Here is a 15,279-nt window from a genome sequence, read left to right as displayed (position 1 = left end):
TTTTATAATCTCAAAAGTGTGGCATGAGCTTTATTTCTGAAGTGATAGCATTGCATATAAAATTTCATTAATACCAAATACTTCAGATGACATAGTGTGACAAAAGTCTTGGATAGTCAAGGGAATGGCTGAGTGAAAGAGAGAAACGACAGCTGAATACAAATGAACTCAGCAAGAGGTATCTAAAATTTCAGTATGAAAGAGGGCAACATAGAGAAGCTAGAAATCAGAATGAAGACATTTTGCTACTGTTTCATAATAAACAATGATAACCAGCTGCTGTTTATAACATGCATGATTCTATGAAAACCAGTCATTTTTTCATCACCTCTGGCATTTATTTTAACCCCTGCTGTGGTGGTGTGACATATGGAGGCACATCAAGTCTTGTTTTTTCTGTGATTTTGAGTCATTAAATATTTGAGTGCTAGTTGTTACTCAGATGAGAGCAAAAGCATTTGGCAATTAATAGCAAATGCATTTGGAAAGGGGTAAGGCCTCACTAGCATAACTTCCTAAAACAGTATCTATAATAAATGTAAATTTCTCCTGAATTGTAACTGTTTACATGGAAATCTAGTATAGAGTAGATCCTAAAATATCCAAATGGAAAAACCCTAGAAAGATATCAATTCAATAAATAATGGTATTGATTTTTTACATTTTGTTCTTGAGTAGTTAGTTTTTGTAAGCAATGGATGCCTAAAACTGTGAGCCTGTGATACAGTCGCTCAGACCCAGGCTCCTTTTAGTTACCAAGGAAACCATTTCATAGACATTCACATAAATAAACTGTAGACAGTGGGAGGAAACACCATAAATACAGAAACGATTTCACTTGATTTTTTATTGCTATGAGAAAAAGTCTCTCTTCCTGTGGCCATACGTGCACCAAAAAAATACAGAAACATGAGGGCAATACCTTGTACATGACACATGCAGGTAGGGTAATTACTGCTTTTATTCAAAATGTGAAAATTAACGTTGGAAATGTCACTCAAATTGCCAAAGTTTTCCAAATCTGACATGACCATAATGAAGACTTATTCTCATTTGAATTTTAATGATTTTCTTGCCTATATATGCACAAAAACAGGTCTTTGTATTTTACTTCTTTTATACACCTACATCTCAGGAAAAACAAGTAGAGACCATTTTTTCTCTTGGAAATGTTTGTAATCTTAGCCTAACAAAGAAAAGCTCAGGAATGTTGCAAGGTTGTATTCGCAAATTGTTTGTCTGAGTTGGCTGCAAGACACATCTCAGGCTGGGATGATACACACAGACATTTCTCTGTGCACATGATCTCTGAAAATTATCAGACACCTAAATATAAACCAAACCAAATGAAAGCAAAACAATTTTTTTTTAAATCTGCTTTTTAGGTATAACAACAATTACAGGAATTGATATTTTATCCCTCTCTTCAGTGATTCTTTGCCATCAGGTACCTACCTCAACCTATTAAAGGGTAGAGTGGACTCGTGTTTTGGCTGGCTTGCCACACTGCCCACGTCCTGTGTTAGTGCATTCCTCTGTTTTCCTTCGTTGTACTAGCTGCTTCCTAATTCCAGGACATCATCTGGCAGGGCTGATGAGACGCACTGTCCCCAGGGTGTAGAGGTGAGCCTTGATCCAGTCTGCTTCTCCATCAAAGTGACACAGTTAGATGTTGCTTGGAGCCTGGTTCCTGCTGTGAAAATCCCTGCTGCTTCCTCTGTACCCATCCTTTCCGAGGTCTGGCTTTCAGGATTTTTAAAAATTCTCCCAGCTCCTCTCCAGCCTTCCAATGTATTTACCTTTTCCTTTAAATTTACTAGAGTAGGTTTCATGTAAGTTGAGCCAAAGAACAAAGGATGACCCAGTAAGGTGCTGATCACTGCAGCAACAAATATTTTGTTTTAATAACAATTACTATAGCTTCCTCATAATCATCAATGCAGAAAATGTTCTATATTCACAAAACTTTCTTGAGTGACTTTATTCTAAGTCAATGCAATATTTTTAACTATCATCGTATCCAGAACTAAATAGAAACTTTTGTTTAGTTTTAAGGAACACAATCTATTTCTGGAAGTCTAGTTTTGGAATAAAGAGATATGTTCAGCCTCTTTATGTCATTTATTATATTAAATGCTAAGATTTTACTCATGTTCAATAGTGAACAGAGTGATCGATGCCCAGCAAACTTCTGATTGAGTCCCACACGGATTTCAGCGAATAGAAAACCTCTCTATTTAGAAAACATTTATAAATCTAGGAAAAGATGATGCAAACTTGTAACTATGCTGTGACTACATGATATACTCAGAATTAAAACAAGGTGATGTTTGTGTTTGTTAAAACCACATATAGTTTTACAAAAAAATGTGTTTTACAAATATTACCCTATGCTCTTCTTCTCTCAATCATCAGGTATCTAATCAAATGTCATTACGGGCCAAGCATTGTCTAGGCAATGTCTAGATAGAGCAGTGAGCAAAAGGAACAAGATTTGTGTCTTATGCTTACAGTATACTAAGAACGGTAATATAGTAATAATATATTTACTTGTAGTAAAAACTTATAGTAAGACTTACTATACTTTAAGAGTATATTATATATATTTATAATATAGTAAGGACATTATATCCCTATAATATAGTAAGGACTATATTATATCCCTACAGTATAGTAAGGACTGTAATATAGTAATAATATACTTACTTAAATATAGTAAGAACTTATAGTAAGTCTTACTATACTTATCATATAGTAAGTCTTACTATACTTATCATATAGTAAGTCTTACTATACTTATCATATAGTAAGTCTTACTATACTTATCATATAGTAAGACTATATTATATCCTTATAGTAAAACTATACTGTATACTTACAGTATGAAAATTCTATCTTGCTTAGGAGTACAAGCAATTACCAATATAGCAAGTAAAATGATCGCAAGTCCTAAAGGGCAGAAAAGCAAGGAAGAAGCACATCAGAGAGTGGTCAGGGAAAGCCTCAGTGAAAGGGACTTTTGATTAAAGATCTGAACTAAGAGAAGGAGAGAGCCATGGGTGTTTGACAACAGATGGAGGAGAATGAACTTTATAAGTGCTATTTTAGAAAAATCTTTTCCTAATGTTAAATAACTCAGTGATTTAAAAGAACGCTGGAGAGATGCTTTTGACAGATAGAATGGCAAGGACAAGTCCCTGAAGTCTTGAAGAGTTTAATGTATCTGAAGGAAAAAGGGTCCAGGTGTGAACTTAGTGAGGATGGCATTTTAGTGGAGCAGAAGGAATTTCAGCCTGAGATTAAGTTGGGAAGGAAGAAAGGGCCAGATTGCAAATAACCTTGAAGACCTGTTAGAACATGTATTGCATTCTAAATGAAACGAGAAGACATTAAAGGTTTAAAAAATAGGTAAGGGACACAAGGAAACATTTAGAGGTGATGGATATGCTTATTGTCTTGATTATGAGTGATGGCTTCACAGGTGGATATATATGTTCTAACCCATCAACTTTTATACATTAAGTATATGCAGGGTTTTTTTGTATTTCAAATACATCTAAATAAAGATGTTAAAAGTTTTAAAGCAAGGAAGTGATATGATTCAATTAATATTTTTAAAAGCTTGCTCTTCATCTTTCAGGAACTGGAAGTAAGTAGTCTAAAAAAAGAACTGTACAACCAGTTAGGAAATGTTCTCTAAGTCAGATTTGCTCAAACTCATGTTGGATATTTAGTTTTGAGGAAAAGGTGTGGATGCAAGCTTCTTTTCTGAGAAACAGTCAATCTTGGTTCAACTTTAGTACATCAGAGAAGCCTTCTTTAACCATGATATTGAAGCATCCAGCCCAAAATCAAACCATTATCTATCAAGATAGATACTTTATTTAATTCTCACAGCACTTATCACTACCTGTATTCATCTTTTTATTCACTGTATCCCTCCCTTCACCGTAATACAGTCAATATGATGGTACGAGCTGGTCTGTGTTACTCACTTTGGTAAATTAATAGAAATTTTCCTTTAAAGCAGTTTTACATTTACAGAAAAGCTGACTACAGAGTACAGAATGTTCCTGTACACCCCCAGAACAGTTTCCTCTATTAATATTTTGCATTAGTGTGACGTATTTGTTATAAGTTATAAGCCAATATTAGTCCTTATTAACTCAGGTCTGTAGTTCACATTAGGGTTCACTCTTTCTGTTATACATTTTTTGGGTTTTGACAAATGTGTAATTACATGTGTCCATGATAGCATAACCGAGAAGAGTTATACTATACTGTGTTCCAGCTATTCATCTTTCCCTTTGTCTTACCTACCTCCTGACAACCAGTGATCTTTTTTTATTGTCTCTATAGTTTTGCCTATTCCAGAATAGCATATGGTTGAAATTATACAGCATGTAGTCTTTTCTGATAGGCTTTGTTTGCATATCAGTATGTATTTAAAGTTCCTCATGTCTTTTTGTGTCTTGATAGCTCATTTATTGTTATAGCTGAAAAATATTCCATTGTAAGAATGTACCATAGTTTGTTTATCTCTTCATCTTTTGAAGAATACCTTGGTTACTTCCAAGTTTTGGTAATTGTGAATAAAGCTGTTATAAACATTTGTGTGCAGTTTTGGTGTGAATGTAAGTTTTTAACTCATTTGGGTAAATATCAAGGTGTGTGAGTGATTGCTGGATCATATGGTAAGATTATATTTAGTTTTGTAAGAAACCGCCTACTGCCTTTCAAAGTCGCTATAACATTTTGCAAGATGGAGTCTTGCTCTGTCAGGCAGGCTGGAGTCCAGTGGCGTGATCTCGGCTCACTGCAACCTCCGCTTCTCGGGTTCAAGTGATTCTCCTGCCTCAGCCTCCTGAGTAGCTGGGATTACAGGCGTATGCCACCATGCCTGGCTAATTTTTGTATTTTTAGTAGAGACGGGGTTTCGCCATGTTGGTCAGGCTGGTCTCGAACTCCTGACCTCGTGATCTGCCTGCCTCGGCCTCCCAAAGTGCTGGGATTACAGGCGTGAGCCACCATGCCCAGCTGAGCATTTTTCATATGCTTGTTGTCTGTCTTCTTTTGAAACATGTCTATTTTCTTTCATAAGTACACTCCTAGTGTAAGACACCTGTCAAATAATTTGCATTTATGAGTGAATCGCTTCCCTAGTATATGGGAGGAGAACCCTACTAGCACAAAGATAACACTTTGAACTTCCTTTGTGCCAGATACAGAGCTAAGTGTTTTGGCTCCATTATCTGACTTTGTCTTCATAATAATCCACTATCTCAGTTAATCTTTGCAATAATCCTAGTTTTTATTACCCCTATTTTATGTATAACAGGATTAATGCCTATGGAGTTTAAGTTGCACAGAAGCACACATAGAATGTTTTACAGTCAGAATTTGAGATCAGGTCTGTGAAAAATACTGACTTTCTTTTTTTTTAGCAAAAACGTCCATAAGAGATGCAATGACATACAGAGAGAAACATTTGGATATAAACTTTAGTCTCAAAAACTTCACAAATGCTACCTCCATGTATAGTCTATTTTGTTAATCAGGGACAGAAAATCCATTTGCAGAAATCATCTACAAATATTAGGATTATTTGCCTTCCAGGGTTCCTTCCATACAATTCCAACAAAAGAAAAATGTCACACTGCCACAGGCTTGACGGGGCCAGACAAACCCAAGAGCAGCTGGTTCTTTTCTTGATTCACATCTGTGTCTAATAATTCATGCCTGACTTTGATGTAGTCATTGGCAAACAATATTTCTCAAAATCCTAATTTAGCCCAAGAATAAAGTTTCATATTTTATATTTTTAAGAACTTAACCCATTTCCCCGCTTCCCACTATATCTCTTAACACAACTACGTGTGACTAAAATGACTCAGCATAACCCTACTAGCAATGTACTTCATTTGTGCAAGTTGTTCTCAAGCCCTCTCTCCTATGTTGGTTCTATTTATTTTTGAATGCTCAGAGTTATTCAACTTATTCTTGTAATATTTTACCCCGTTAGATCCTTCCTAATAAGTAACATTTTATTACCATTTTTTTAAATCCAAACTCTACTCTTGTCTAAGCTTTATACCATCCATAAATAGGAGCAACTCACTCTCATACATTTATTCAGTCAGCAAACTTTTATTGAAAGCATAGAATTTTTCTGGCACTGAAAGGCACAAGAGATATAAAAGTAGGTTATTTCAGATCCTAAATTAAAGGTGAAGGGAAGAAAAAGGCACTACAGTTAATAATAATAACAGCTGTAAAATTATAATAAACCCTACTATTTATGGCATCCACTATGCTTCAGATACGTAATAAGGGCCAGAATTTCAACCTAGATGTTCTAGGATCCAAAGATAGTTTCTCAATTTCTTTGTGCTTTGCTCACATTCAGTAAACAGTAAGAAAATAAGAATTGTAAGAATATAGGACACCTGAAAGGGAGCTATCAGGACAGGGACATGGGGACATTGAAGCCCTTCTAAAAAGGTTCTCATATTCACGGAGCATATTTTAGATCTTTTTTGATCTATGTAATTTCTGTATATTCATTTTAATCTACCTTTTTTATTCCACTGTACTTTTATGATCTTTTCCATCATATGGTACCATAAATTGTAAGTAGTGTACAATGTTGACTGAACAAGGTCTTCAAAATGGCACGACAGATCTCTCTACAGTTGCTATCCAGAAATTATTCCCTTGAATTACAGGTGTTGAGTATTATTGCAATGGCACAGCATTTTATTCTTTATTTATCTGAATTATATATAAGTATAAGAAACCTTGTCAAATCACTTGCTAGTACCTAACCTATGACATTGCATTAGGTCTTTGGCCTAATGAAATAAAAGTTGGGTTCCCAGCAACTAATAACATCTTATTTCACTCCCATAAAACATTTCTTCACGAATGCTTATAATTTAAGTTCTATGAGGCATTTTGTGTTTTGTTCAATGCTGTATCCCCATATATACTTATAAGAGAGTCTTGTACAAGGTAGGTGCTTGCCTACTGTTCATTGAAGTAAATATTTCCTGCAGTACATTTATTCCAACACGTAAAAAACTAGTTTATCTCATATTACTGCAATATGTCTTCTCGTTCATTTTGAAAATTAGAATTAGGGAATACTCTGATTCAGAGGAATAAGAAAGGTAATTCAGACTTGAATCCAGATAATATAAAAGGTTAGTAGGCAATGCAAGCCCTTTTGAGGGAGATTGTGGACTAGTAGACAAGCCAAGGAAATCAGCTGTGAACCCAATTCCAGTAGCAAAAATAAGTCTCATTTTTCCAAACTCTCTACTCGTAATAAGACACATAGGATATCAGATTTGAAGTCTTAACCTCTTAAGCAAAGTTATTTATTGGGGTAAAAGAAAAACCAAGCAGTGGACCCAAAAGCCACCCTCGAATCATTTTTTTCCTGAGATTCTGAAGCAAGATGGTTAGCCACATTGTGTGTACTTGATATTACATGACACATAATGACTTCTCTCAGACCTCACCTTGTTTACTTTTTCAAAGAAAGTCAGGGTCATGTTGCCTTAAATCATCATCTGAATAACAAACATGTACATTTAAACACCCTAATCTGTGGCAAGGGCTCAGCCTTTCGAATTGTGTTATCAGAAGTAGACATTCATGTTTCAGTGACCCACTGCCTGAAGGTGCTGCAACAGAAGTGAATCTTCCTTTCTTTTTTGGTAAAATTGACTCTGGTAACCTTGAACACAGCACATTTTTCAGGTAATAATTGTGGACAAGTATAAGATTTTGCTTATTTTCTCAGGAGAGTGCTTAGAGAAATGATTTTTGTCCTCTCTATTTCTAAAGGAGAAATAATCTCAGAAATCGCATATATATTTTTCCATTTGCAAGTGTACTCTAATTTACAAAAATCTTTGAAGAATACTGATAATGGTTAGTATTCACATTTTCAGTTCCTCTCACTAAGGAAATGGTTAATCTTGGTTCTCAGAACAAACTCGTTTCTCACATAATCTCATCAAGGCTTGCAGGCATTGATTCAGAGCAAACAGTATTCATGCTCCCTTTTATAATATGAAAATACCTTTCCTTCAAATAGAAGAGGAAGAACAGAAATTAAAAAGGACTTCCTCTCTGTCATCCATCATGTCATAGTACTGGTGTGGTTGTCAGCTTCTGAAATTTATAAAATGTTTTGTTTCCTCACAGTCTTTTTTCACCCCAAGTAATTTTTAAAACATCAGTTTCTTTTGAAATGTAGTGTTCCTAATTTTTTTTGTATATATAAACTGCAGTACTATTTTTTTTTCTTGAGCTAGAGCCTAAATTTCCACATTATAGATTGAGAAACCTGAAAACAAACTACTTTATTTCAATCCCTGGGAGATTTTGGGGGACTCTTCTCTCATCTCAGTGAACTCTTCCCTCCTAAATTGTCACTAAAAACTATAATGATGTACATTCTTATCTCTTGTTGGAAATCAGTTCTGATAGTCTGCCTCCAGCTCTGAGATTTTAAACACTTTTAGTCAATATATTGTTTAAAATGTTTTATCATGTAAACAAGCATCAACTGGAAAAGACAATAAATTATAAATTAATACAATCGGAGAAAAAAGTAACAATATATTTTTAAATGATATAACCAAATCAACTGTTTGAAAAAATTGTTTTATAAAATTTTACAAACATCTGATATATATATATATATATATATATATATATATATATTTTTTTTTTTTTTTTTTGAGACAGAGTTTCGCTCTGTCGCCCAGGCTGGAGTGCAGTGGCGCAATCTCCGCTCACTGCAAGCTCCACCTCCTGGGTTCACGCCATTCTCCTGCCTCAGCCTCCTGAGTAGCTGGGACTACAGGCGCTCGCCACCACGCCCGGCTAATTTTTTGTATTTTTAGTAGAGACGGGGTTTCACTGTGTTGGCCAGGATGGTCTCGATCTCCTGACCTCATGATCCACCTGCCTCGGCCTCCCAAAGTGCTGGGATTACAGGCGTGAGCCACCGCGCCCGGCCATCTGATATATTTTTAATCCATAACCTTAGTCTCATTGCACAGTTACAAATACAGTTTTATAAATAATACTGCAAACTCAGAGGGTCACTTTGATAGAGCGGAGAGCTTTGAAGGGGTATAGTGAAACATTTTGATATCAGAATTTCTTGTTAGCTGTCAGTGCTACTACTCACTTGTTTGCCTCCTACCAATATAGCTCTCTCGGCTTCACTGTATTCATCTGCTATGATCTGAATGTTGGTGTTCCCCTAAAATTTCTATGTTCGAACCTAATACATGAGGGTCCACCCTCATGAATGAGACAAGTGCCCTTATAAAGGAGACTTCAGGGAGACTGTTTGCCCCTTCCATTATGTGACGACACATAGAAGTTTCCGTCTTTGAGGCAGAGAATGAGTCCTCACAAGACATCAAATCTGCTGACTCCTTGATATTGAACTTTACAGGTCCAGAATAATGAGCAATGAATTTCTGTTGTTTGTAAATTACTCAGTCTAAGATACTTTGTTACAGCAGCCCAAACGGACTAAGACATCATATATAAAACATATTTTACAAACTGTCCTTAAAAAGGTAAAATATGTGAATGTTGTTTATTAAATTATGGAGCACTATGCAATTGCTCCTTCTGTATTCTCAAAAAATGTTCACTTGTAAATATCAAGTGTGTCTTCCTTGTATTCAACATCAGCTATAAATTGTTTTCCTTTTTTGTTTTATTTTTCCATGTACGTTTTAGAATCATTCTATCGTATTATACAAGAAATTCTTTGTGGCTTCAATTGCAGTTATGTTGGATCTGCAGATCATTTCCATTTTGGAAAAGTCGATATTTTAACAATATTGAGCCTTTCAATACATAAAAATGTACCTCTCCATTTATTACACCTTCTTTGATTTATCTCATCAGTATTTTTTAGTTAGCATGTATACAAATCTTATATATATTTTGTAAGATGTGTATCTATTTTATAGTGCTATTGATAATTGTCCTGTTTTCATTTTATTTCAGTGGCTAATTATTGTTAGCCTATAGAAATATAATTGGCTTTGAATATTAATCTTGTAACTGGCCATCTTGCTAAAGTCACTTTTCTGCTTCAGTATTTACATATGTATTCTAAGGATTTTTTTGGTATACAATTTTGGAAAAGCTGCTATTTCTTCAAATACTTTTTCCTCATTCCTTTCTCTTTCTTGATTTCCAGTTACATATATTTTGGTACTATTTATTGCTTGACGTTTGTCAACCTCTTGGCTAGGTTAGGGGAGAAGGAAAAACGTGTTCACTGTTGTTCTGCTTAATCTTAGGCACTGAGCCCTGGATCACATGAGTAGATTATTCTACCTTCTACCTGGATGTAGCTCTGGTCCCAGCCTCTTCGACTGCTGCTCCCCAGTGGTAAGACTGTTTTGTTTTTCTGTTCTATTTTCCGAAACGCAGGTAAGTTTCACCTGTGCTTTAAAAGCACCGGGTTCTGTTTTCCTTCCCAAATTGTTTTAAGTCTCTATTTTGTAGGAAAGTGCGGAGAAGGATTGAAGCAGGGCTTCATGCCTTTCACACATTTACTGGAATTCCCTACAGTTCTTTTCTTCAAGGGTAGTGATTCTTTTGCAGGACTCTTACCCTGCCCGTAAACTTATTTGTGAGCACTGGATGAGGTCCATGAAGAAAATCCTATAAGTAGGATATAATACTAGGGCCACATGGGATTCTGTATTCTTTTACTAGCTCATACTCAACTCTGTGATTCATTCAGCTTTTTGAATTCTTACGAGTGTCTGGGAGTATCTGCCCCATGTAAGCAATGCTCAAATTCATCATCCTTGAAGGCGACTGCCTTTTCTTGGATTTTGCAACCTCAGTTCCCTCACGTATTCAAGAAAAGTTGTGATTAACTCAATTTTATCATTCCACAATGAATACACAGGTCAAAACATTAAATTGTACTCCATCGATATATATGTTTTAATTTGTCAATTAAAAATTAATGTTTTAAAAATTAAAAACAAAATTGTAGTTCTGTCTAAATTGTTCCCATTGTTGTTTCGTGAAGGTGGGAGATGGGAGTAATGGTCTTTTCAGCTTTCTACTTCCCAAGCTGAAACCGGAAGTCCCCATGAACTGGAGTTTTGCGATCTTTTTTTTTTTTTTGAGTTGGAGTTTCACTTTTGTCTCCCAGGTTGGAGTGCAATGGCACCATCTCGGCTCACTGCAACCTCTGCCTCCTGGGTTCAAGGGATTCTCCTGCCTCAGCCTCCCTATGTAATCCCACATAGCTGGGATTACAGGCGCCCACCACTATGCCCAGCTAATATTTGTATTTTTAGTAGAGACTGTTTTTTACCATGTTGGCCAGGCTGGTCTTGAACTCCTGACCTCAGGTGATCCACCTGCCTCAGCCTCCCAAAGTGCTGGGATTACAGGCATGAGCTACCGTGCCCAGCCAAGTTTTGCAATCTTAAAACCAGTTCTTGAAAAAACAAAACAAAATTGGCAAAGAAACAAAACAAATAAATGGTGCTCTTTCTATTTGACATAGCCCTTCCACATGCAGGTTCATTTCTTTCCTCTCTTTTACAGCTGAATATCTTAAGAGTGGACTATTCTCATTCTCTCCATTTCATGTCACATTGACATCAATTCATACAATTCATCATCTCTTCCATTTGGCCACTAAAAGAATTGATGTAGTCACTACTAAAATCACTACACACAATGGACACTTTTTATTCCCATCTTACTTGAACTCTCAAAAATTCTTAATTACTTCCTTCTTTATAAAACTCTTCCTTCCCTTAGCTTCATGACCCCAACCTCCAAGTTATCCATCTACATCTCTGGTTTCAGCTTCTGAGTCTCTTTTTCAAGCTAATTTTTATCCTCTGCTAATATTTAATATTGAATTAAAGACACTAAATATTAGATTTCCACAAGGCTGGAATGAAGGTCCCATTCAATTCTCATTCATTCACCCTATGGCTTCAAGTGCTCACTCTGCAACAAAGACTTCCAAATTTATATACCCAGCCCAGGCTTCTCTTCAGAGCCCTTATTCTAATCAAAATTCCTATTTGAATTTTGATTTAAGACAACACGTTTTATTAATTTTACTTCCTTAATACCTTAGAGTTTGTCCTATTTACTTAAATTTTGAGTTTCATCTTACAATGCAATGCTCCCCATTCCATCTCCAGTTCTTTTTACTTGATCCAGAGAAGCGATCGATTATTGTCTTGAAACTATCATTCTCCCTTTATTTATAGAGCCTTTACCTATCCTCCTCTTTCTATATGTAGTTGCCCCTCCCTTTGGCCTCATTGCCTCATTATTCTATTCTAGATGAATTTTATTAAAGAAAGTCTTTCCAAATATAAAGTCTAAATCAGGTTTTCATTTGTTAGATGGTCCCATAGAAAACTAATACTTTTCTTCAGAGATTGTATCACAGTCTGTAACTGAACATTTAATTCATGTAATTAACAAATGTATGGCTGTCTCCCTCACTGTAGTGTAAGCTCCATGAGGGTTATCTAGAATCATCCTTGAGAATCATTTATGGAATTTGCACTATCACAGAATATAACAAATACTTAGTATTTAATAAATGCTTGTTAAATGAATGCAGTTACCAATTTGAATTTATATATAAAGAACTCATTTTGGCAATAACAGTTTAGAAGATGATGTAAATTAAAAAAGGGATTCATTGGATTTATTCTTGAGAATTCCATGGTATTTTCTGTGTGATTAACTCTAAAGTATTACAGTAAATCTATACATAGAGCCCAAATATTACAGCCCTTGGGACAAGTCCTTCTACGCCCATTTATCTGCACTTTTGCACTCCACTACAGAGTTGAGAAATATGACCCATAAAGTTGACAATATTTACTATCTGCTCTTTAATTGAAAGAGTTTCCCACCTTCTGCTTTAGTCCGTCAATGTAATAAATTGGCATAATAAACTTATGTAATAATCCACAACAGTCATTAGATGTTAAAATCTCTCATTAATGAGGTTTCTAAGTTCTTGATTTACTAACCCTTTCTAAGGAAGCAGCTGCTGTACTTGTCCAATTACCATTAAAACTAGATATTGGAGAAGCAGGAACATCCTAATATGGAACCAGAGCATAAAAACATATGTTTTTGGCCCCTATTATATTACATCAGCTTCCCTTCCTCTATATGAGCAGAGTCTTTTAACTCTGCTACTATGGAGTACCTTTTTTTTTTCTTTTTTTGGCCTGTTAGTCTTTTGAGACAAGGAGCCCGAAGTGACTTGGTGACAACCACAGCTTATAGTTCAATGCTACTCTCAGTCTCCTTGACAGCATTCCTCCTTTGGGAACCAGAATCTCTAAACCACAGAACCTAAAATTCTGGGGACTGCAAGAACAAAAACTCCAAGCAGGAGAGATGGCGAGCAGAGATACTCCTACATCCACTCTTATTCCTGGGATCCATGCCATGCCTTCTGCATAGTGAAGACTCAGTACCATATAAAGGACACAAATTTACCACACATAGAAAGTCCCAGAGGATGATGTCACCTTTCCGTCTCACAGCATCATCTCAAATAAATTACATGTGGTGTTATTGCCCTATCCAGCTAACATATTCCAGATGGTGTTAAATATGATAAGAACAATGGATTCCACAATCATGCTCCCCCTGCCTCATCTCCTTTGCAGTAAAATAGGTTTCTTATTCCTGGGAAATTATATGTAGAATCTCATGTTTGGGAACCAAAAATCACTATCCCTTAAGAAAATCTCAAATTAACCAATTTTCTAACTGTCTTGTTAGTCATCTCAATAAATAGTGCTAAAATCAGAGACTGGGTGTTAGTCTCTTTGGATAGCAGATTGGTCAAAGAGCAGTGGCAATAGCTAATTAACCTCATGCTGATGGGAGAATGAGGAACTCATGTGTGGGAGCTCATGCTAATAGGTCTATGTTTAATGGACGGGTCTATATTCAATTTCTATCCCTGACATTCGTGTATTGGTCTTTGGTATATTCATTGTATCAAAAATGGGATAGGTAATGACAGAGGCTAGTTGATGTCAATTTCCCATTATTCTGTCTACTTGGTTGCTTAAGACCTCTTTTTTTGGTGGTTGCTTTCAGTGGATGCTGACAAACCATACAAAGATTTTCGCATTCTATGCTCATTCTAATAGCTTCATCTCATGCCTCTTGCTCAGAATTTGTTTTCAGTCTTCTGATTTTTCTTCTTTCAGTCTTCTGATCAGCCAGATAAGACATCTGAGACTAACAAACAGTACCAAGATTTTCACACTTTATGCTCACTCCAATGGGTTCGTCTCATCCCTCCTGCTCAGAACTCCTTGTCCCTGATCTTCTACTTTTTCCTCTTTCAGTCTTTTGATCAACCAGGTAAGACATTTTGTACTGTCCATAAGCCAATGGATATCTATATTTTGGCCATTTTTCTTTCCCCATAAATTTAAAGAAAAGGTATACTTCCCAGAGCTTTGTCTTACCGGCTCACCCCTTAGTAGTGTTATAGTATTAGCTGTCTACTTTCAGATCACGCTAACGTACTGAGCCCACCATTAACAAACCAAACTCAGCCTTTTCCTCTATTCATCTATGACTCATGAGGTAAACCCCATGCAACCATAAGATAGAGCTAAGTGAGAGTCCAATACAGGGCTGATTACCAGATGGAGGTCTGGGTCACTGTTTGGTAACTTATTTATGCCTTCTGGATGTGCTCATGTCTGATTCTTGATATGTCTCTTCCATTTGTGATGATTAGCTACTAAGGCTACCTATCTTGAAAACTTAGTGGGTCTTACAGAATCCATCTTTGGTCACATAGTCACTTAATAAACCATAATCAAATACCCTATCTCTACTAGGACCCAGAAGCATACCAACAACTGGTTTTCAAAAAGTGTAGACTTACTGATGACGTGGCCTTCTCTAATAACTCTGAGTTCTATGTTGTAATTATCCTATTGGTACTGGCTATAAAATCAACACAGCATCTTTTCTTACCATGGGCAGGTCCAGTACCAGAGTGTCTACCTGATTTTATAACCCAAGCAGCAGTTCTTACTGTTCCACAGCTTGGACTTGCTGCACAATTATTTCCCTATCTGGGTCCGATTCAAACTGGCAGAACTCCATGTCACCAAGTAAATGGGTCGGAGTTGTGCACTATATGCCACCTCCTGAACTAGGGTGTGCTTACCAAGCGTCAGGCTT

At 36.1% G+C, this 15,279-nt stretch overlaps 1 long non-coding RNA gene across 1 annotated transcript in view; it reads right to left on the bottom strand.

Annotated features, from left to right (window-relative positions):
* LOC134732763 (uncharacterized) overlaps window positions 1–1,700 on the bottom strand; it is a 212,295-nt gene extending 210,595 nt beyond the window's left edge. Inside the window, exon 1 of the long non-coding RNA XR_010116247.1 lies at window positions 1,456–1,700. This is a non-coding gene — a long non-coding RNA (uncharacterized lncRNA). The remainder of the gene's footprint in view (window positions 1–1,455) is intronic.
* Between the last annotated feature and the right edge of the window lie 13,579 nt (window positions 1,701–15,279).

This window comes from Symphalangus syndactylus, chromosome 16 (genome assembly GCF_028878055.3).
Source record: "Symphalangus syndactylus isolate Jambi chromosome 16, NHGRI_mSymSyn1-v2.1_pri, whole genome shotgun sequence".
Taxonomy (NCBI): domain Eukaryota; kingdom Metazoa; phylum Chordata; class Mammalia; order Primates; family Hylobatidae; genus Symphalangus; species Symphalangus syndactylus.
This window is presented reverse-complemented; position numbering and strand designations above follow the sequence as displayed.